Raw genomic sequence first — 7,193 nt, 5'->3', positions numbered from 1 at the left:
GAGCAGAGATTGTGCCACTGCACTCCAACTTGAGACCCCATCTCAAAAAAAAAAAAAAAAAAAAAAAAAAGTTATTTCTCCCAAAACCATGAGTCACAAACAGTTTTACAGGGAAAATCAGAACCGCCTTCAGGAGCAGTTCATTTGAGTGCCAAAAGGAAAGAGAACTTCCTAAGCCATTTTTAGGAAGTTAAGAGAACATTAATTTCAAAACCTGACAAGATAACTTAAAAGACACTTATAGGCCAATTTCACTTATAAATATCAATGTAAGAACACTAACAAAAATATCCAACAGAACCTAGAACACGTTTTTGTTATTGTTGTTTTGTGTTTTTGTTGTTGTTGTTTTGAGATGGAGTTTTACTCTTGTCACCCAGGCTGGAGTGCAGTGGCGCCATCTCAGCTTGCTGCAACCTCTGCCTCCCAGATTCAAGCAATTCTCCTGTCTTAGCCTCCCGAATAGCTGGGATTACAGGCGCCTGTCTCCATACCTGGCTAATTTTTGTATTTTTAGTAAAGATGGGCTTTCACCATGTTGGCCAGCCTGCTCTCGAACTCCTGACAGCAGGTGGTCTGTCTACCTTGGCCTCCCAATGTACTAGGATTACAGGCATGAGCCACCACACCCGGCCAGGACCCAGAACACTTTTCCAGGGTGAGGTATAAAAGTTCCATTTCAGGATTATAATAATAATTTGTATTAGACAACCTATTAATAAAATTCAACATAGTAATATGTCACAAGACTAAAATTATAACACCACTCCTATTGATACTATCAAGGCTGATAAAATTCAAAATTCTTAATAATAATAATTATACAAACAATATTATTTTTATTTTATTTATTTTGAGACAGTTTCACTGTCACCCAGGCTGGAGTGCAGTGGTGCTATCTCAGCTCACTGCAAACTCTGCCCTCCAGGTTCAAATGATTCACGTGCCTCAGACTCCTGAGTAGCTGGGATTGCAGGTGCATGCCACAAAGCCTGGCTAAGTTTTTGTATTTTTATTTTATTTATTTATTTATTTATTTATCGAGATGGAGTTTCGCTCTTGTTGCCCAGGCTGGAGTGCAATGGCGTGATCTCGGCTCACTGCAACTTCCGCCTCCCAGGTTCAAGAGATCCTCCTGCCTCAGCCTCCTGAGTAGCTGGGATTACAGGTACCCACTGTCATGCCCAGCTAATTTTTGTATTTTTGTGGAGACAGGGCTTGATCATGTTGGCCAGGCTGGTCTCGAACTTTTGATCTCAGGTGATCTGCTGGCCTCAGCCTCCCAGACTACTGGGATTACATGAGTGAGCCACTGAGCCCGGCCTTTTTGTATTTTTAGTAGAGATGGGGTTTCACCATGTTGGCCAGGCTGTTCCTGAACCCCTGGCCTCAAGTGATCCACCTGCCTCAACCTCCCAAAGTGCTGGGATTACCGGCCTGAGCCACCATGCCTCACCACAAACGATATTAAAAAAAGAATTTAGACACGCCGAAGACTCAACAAAAGACATGAACAAAGAAAAGACATATCACAATTGTGTGTAGAAAATTCCATGGAGATGTAAATTCTCCCCAAATCAAGCTATAAATGTACTGCAATTCCATAAAAACATCAACCGCATTTCTTACCAGATAACTTAGTCTACAGTGTATTTGAAGATAGAAATAAGTAAGAATAACTAACAAAATTCTGATAAAAGAATAATAAGGAGGAACCTAAACCAGATGTTAAGGATAAGATGATGGAAACATTGTGGTTGTGGCATATAAAGAAACACACGAGTAGGACAGAATTACAAGTCTGTACACATGTCACTGAATGCCCACGAGCATCAGGCATGTGAGAAGATGCAGTGGCTCATGCGTGGTGTTGGGAGACTGGAGGAAGTCTTGAAAATATAGTTTGAATCTTAACTCATGACTCAAATGAACTCCTGGTGAAGCAATAAAAATGCTAGGAAGACATTATTTTAATTTTAGAACATGAGAGACCTTTCCAATGTGAATCCAAAGTATCTGAGACAGGTCTCAATCAATTTAGAAAGTTATTTTGCCAAGGTGAAGGACACACCTGTGACACAGCCTCAGCAGGTCCTGACAACATGTGCTCAAGGTGGTCGGGGCCCAGCTTGCTTTTTCTTTTTAATTATACTTTATGTTCTAGGGTACATGTGCACAACGTGCAGGTTTGTTACATATACATACATGTGCCATGTTGGTGTGCTACACCCATTAACTCATCATTTACATTAGGTATATCTCCTAATGCTATCCCTCCCCCCTGCCCCCTCCCCACAATAGGACCCCTTCCTGTGTCCAAGTGATCTCATTGTTCAATTCCCACCTATGAGTGAGAACATGCGGTATTTGGTTTTCTGTTCTTGTGATAGTTTGCTGAGAATGATGGTTTCCAGCTGCATCCACGTCCCTACAAAGGGCACGAACTCATCCTTTTTTATGGCTGCATAGTATTCCATGGTGTATATGTGCCACATTTTCTTAATCCAGTCTCCCAGCTTGCTTTTATCCCTTTTTAGGGAGACAGAAGATATCCATCAATATATGGAAGATTTACATTGGTTCAACCTGGAAGGGTGGGACAATTCAAAGTTGGGGGGGCTTCCAGGTTATAGGTAGATTTCAACATATTCGGATTGGCAAAAGGTTGAAAGAGTTATTATCTATAGAGAGGAATGCCTGCCTTACGATAAGGGGTTGTGGAGGCCAAGGTTTGATCATGCAGATGAAGACTGCAGGTAGCAGGCTTCGGAAAGAACAGATGGTAAAAGTTCCCTTTTAGACTTACGGTCTTTGTTGACATTATGCTGAAGGGTAGAGTGAAGCATGTCCAGCCCCCACTTCCCATCATGGCCTGAACCAGCCTTTCATGTTAAACGTTAGAGTGCCCTGGCCAAAGAGGGAGTCCACTTGGATGATTTGGCCGGTGGTAGGGGTGGGGGGCGGTTGACTAAACAAAAATGAAAACCAAACAAACGAAGAAACAAAACAACAGCAGAAGTCATAAAAGAAAACATTGGTAACTTTAACTACGTAAAGAAAGTACATTGAAATGACACACAAACCAAGGAAGAAGAGAAATGATCGACTGAGAAAAATTACTTTTAACTGTGTTAGATGTGAGTTCTAAATTTCTTTTCAAAGAATCAATATGTCAGTATGTTCAATTCTTTGCCTTCTACTTTTAAACTTAACTTCCTCGTAAGGCAACCTTTTCTGATTACCCGCTCCACCCTGACTCATTCCGATTACCTGCTTCACCCTGACTCATTCCGATTACCCGCTCCACCCTGACTGCATTCTGATTGCCTGCTCTGTCATAACCATTTTCCCCACCAAACCACTCACTCTGTCACTCTCTTTAAATTAGCCAATCAGAATTAGTTTAGCCTGCGCAGCCTAACCCTAGCCAATAGATAACAACACAGCAGCAGGGGCCACGTGCGTCATGGATAAGCACCCCTTCCCCTCCCTTGTCCAGGTGTGTGCTCATCATTGCTCCATCTGTAAGGGCACACCCTTCTATAGAAGTAAATTGCCTTGCTGAGAATTAAAAAGAAAATTTTATATTCAAGTGCTATTTCTTTTGCGACACCGAAACTATATTTATAGCAACTGAATAGCACAAACAATATCTAATTTTTTTAATATATAAAGAGCTCCTACAAGTTAATAGAAAAACTCCAAGAACTCAACAAAGGATATGATTTAATTATTCACAGAAAAAATGCAAATGCTTCTCAAACATGTAAAAATAAGAGAATATTCCATGCAGTAACAGCAAAATACACATTCTTTTAAAAGGATAAATTTATCAAGAGAATCTGTGAATGCAATGAATCACAGTTTTATAATGCGTGGAGCAGACACTGATACAACTGAAAGGAGAACCGCGTAACTCCACACTTGTAGCTAGAGACTGCAACTCTCCCCATTCAGTAACAAAGAAAAAGTTGACAGAACATAAAGATATAGAAGGCTTGGTCATTGTCTCAACCAATTAACTATCAACCACCTAACTTGGGTTGCACATTCTTTCTAAGAACACACAGGACATGCGGCAAGGGAGGTTGTATCTTGGACCATAAAACAAGTTCCTCCAAATTTAAGAAAGTTGAAATCATACGAATTGTATTTTTGTCAAATAGAAATCAATAGCAAAAGATATAGGAAAAATCTGCAAATATTTGGTGATGAAGATGTCAACTGAAGACAATGATTGACAAGGGATGCACCCAAGAAACAGATCTATGCCTTTTTCTGAAGATGATTTTGAGGGCTCCAAATGTAAAGGAGAAAGGGTGGGATATTGAGAACACACAGTTTTCATATAAGCGGAAGGGGAGGGGCAGAGGAAAAATGTGGGGAATCTGCATTTTACATAAGATAACACAGACACAATGGGGCAGTGGCACAATCAGATATGCATTTGTGTCTGGCTGGCTGGGGTGACTGCACCTGCAAAGATAAGCTATCAACTTGCATCGCTATGGTGAAGTTCTAACAGCTCACCAGGAATTTCCTTGTGGGCAAAATACGGGGAGGTGGGTAGCCTTTCACCTTGTAGCCATCTTCTTTAGCAACCAAAGTGGGGAGGCAGCTTTGTGTGACCCAGTTCTCAGCTTGACATTTCCCTTTCGCTAAATGAGTTTGGGTCCCCAGATTTAATTTCCTTTCACAAAACAAACTATATTTAAGTAGCCAATGGATGAATTTCACAAGGAAAGTCAGAAAATATTTTGAGTTGAGAAAAAATGAAAACAAAATATGGCCAGGTGTGGTGGATCCTGCCTGGAATCCTAGCACTTTGGGAGGCTGAAGTAGGAGGATCACCTGAGTCCAGGGGTTTGAGATCAATTGGGCAACATAGCAAGACCCCATCTCTAAGAAAATAAATAAATTTTTAAAAATGTTATAAAAGAAAATATATTAAAATATGTGGGATGAACTAAAGCAGTACTTTGGAGAAAATTCATAGCATTAAATGTTTGTATTCAACAACATGAACATCCTCCACTCAGCAATCTGAGCCAGCATCTGAGTAACTAGAAAAAGAATGGTCTAAAACAAAGCAGGCAGGAGGAAATAAACACTCAATGTAATAGCTGAAGTCAGTGAAATAGAAAACAGAAAAACAATAGAGAAATCAATGGAACTGAAAGTTAGTTTGATCTTCAAAAAGATTAACGAAGTGGATAAATCTCAAGCCAGACTAATCAGGCAAAAGCAGACAGCTGACACCAATGATTACTCTCAGGAATAAGGAAAGGGGACACCACTACAGACCCTATGGACATTATAAGGATAAAAAGAAAATACTTTGAATAACTTGATGAAAATAATTTTGAAAACTTGAACAACATGGATAAATTCCTGGAAATATGCAAAGGGCCAAGTTTATTAAAGAAGCAATGGATCACCAGAATTGACCTTACAGAAATGGAATTTGTAGATACAAATTTTCCTAACCACCCTCCCCCCATACCACCCTCCCCACAACAAGATCTCAAACCCCAGGTGGCTTCACGGGTAAATCCTACCATTTGAGAAAGCAACAATACCTTTCAAAAATTCTTCCCTAAATTGCAAACAGAGGGACATTCCCTAACTCATCTTAAGAGGCAAGCGTTACACTGATACCAACTAGTTACATACTATTTCCTATGTAACACATGCTTTGCTACTGAATTGAAATAATTCCCTTATCCACTATTACATTTCTACAATGACTGTGATGTCTTCTAGATACTATTTTGTTCCTCCTTTTTGTTTTGTTTATTCCAATCACAAGGAAAACTCTGTATCCCCCTTATCCTCTAGTGACTATAAACGGCAAGGGCTTGGCTACTCCTAAGCCCCAAGTTACGGCATTATCCTTTCCTGTCTCCCTAAGGACACACCTCCGTATGTGAGTCCTCCCTCAACTGTCTACCTCCTGTGTGCTCTCTGTTTCATACTGAGCTCTGACTGATAGAACACTAATATCATTACTAACATGGATGTGACTACTGGGTTGAAGTAAGGATTTCTTGGCAATACCTTTTTCTCTAGAATATACTCCAAAAGAGATCAAAGTGTGAATAAACTGGGGTACCATCAGAGTGAATGAGATGCCAGGGTCTCTCTGCAGGCCCTGGCAGCAGGCAGCTAGGTAGTTGTCATGTAGCACAATTAACATCCTCTGAACAACACAGTGTGTGTGAGGTCCGACCAAAGGTTTTGTAATGCGGATGTGTGTTCCATCCCTGTTTACAGGCACTAACACTGGAAGTGATCAAGCCTCACACAGGATTGCTTCGCAGCCAGCCGAGAAAAACACATCCGTAGAAAAAACACCTACCTGTAGCAGTTGCTTTCCTCTGAAATTGTCGATTTTGGAGTTTACTTTCATTTGTTGGTTTGTTTTTCGTTTTATGGCTTGCCGCCTTTTACTTTTTATTTTAATTTTATATTTTAAATATATAAAATGTCAACTGGTTCAAAAGTTAAAACTGCATGAAAGTTACACTTACAAAAGGTTGACTTTGATTCCTACCCTCTCCATGCATTTTTATCCCCAGAGATGACCATACTCATTAATTTCCGTTCATTCCTCCTGTCTTTTTCTAAATAGGTATGGACAGTCTTAATTCCATTCTTTCTTACATGAAAGTCAGCACAGTCCGTGTACCTGCCTCTTTGCCTCATTTTTCTCACTTAATGGCATGTGCTGGAAATTTACTCTGTGTCCATTTGTAGAGAACTTAAAGGGAAGGGGTTTTAATGTTTTTAACAGACTCCAGCATCTGCGGAGAAATCATAGTATTCTTGATCCTTTAATTACACAATTATGTCCAGAGATGTCTTCTGAGGGTGAAGTTCATGTAGACGCCTCTGTGATTCTCTCACTGTGTGACTGGGTTCCAGGGGCACCGATACTGTTCAGGGTGTTTGCATCGACACACAGGGTGGTGTGGTGATGGAGCCAGCAGGTGCAATGGTTGTGTGTGTGGGTATTAGACCCCCTGCCAGTCCATGTCCCACCCACCAGCTGGGCAATGAGACAGTTAAGGGCTTCCGCCCCGTGGGCAGTCATGAGGATGAAATGGCTTATTTGGGGTTTTTTGTTGTTGTTTTTTGGTGTTTTTTTTTTTTTTTTTTTTTTTTTTTTTTTTTTTTTTTTTTTTTTTTTTTTT

The sequence above is a fragment of the Mandrillus leucophaeus genome, unplaced genomic scaffold, assembly GCF_000951045.1.
Source record: "Mandrillus leucophaeus isolate KB7577 unplaced genomic scaffold, Mleu.le_1.0 Scaffold28, whole genome shotgun sequence".
Lineage (NCBI taxonomy): Eukaryota > Metazoa > Chordata > Mammalia > Primates > Cercopithecidae > Mandrillus > Mandrillus leucophaeus.
The sequence above is the reverse complement of the archived record's forward strand: the minus strand, read 5'-3'. Positions refer to the sequence as shown.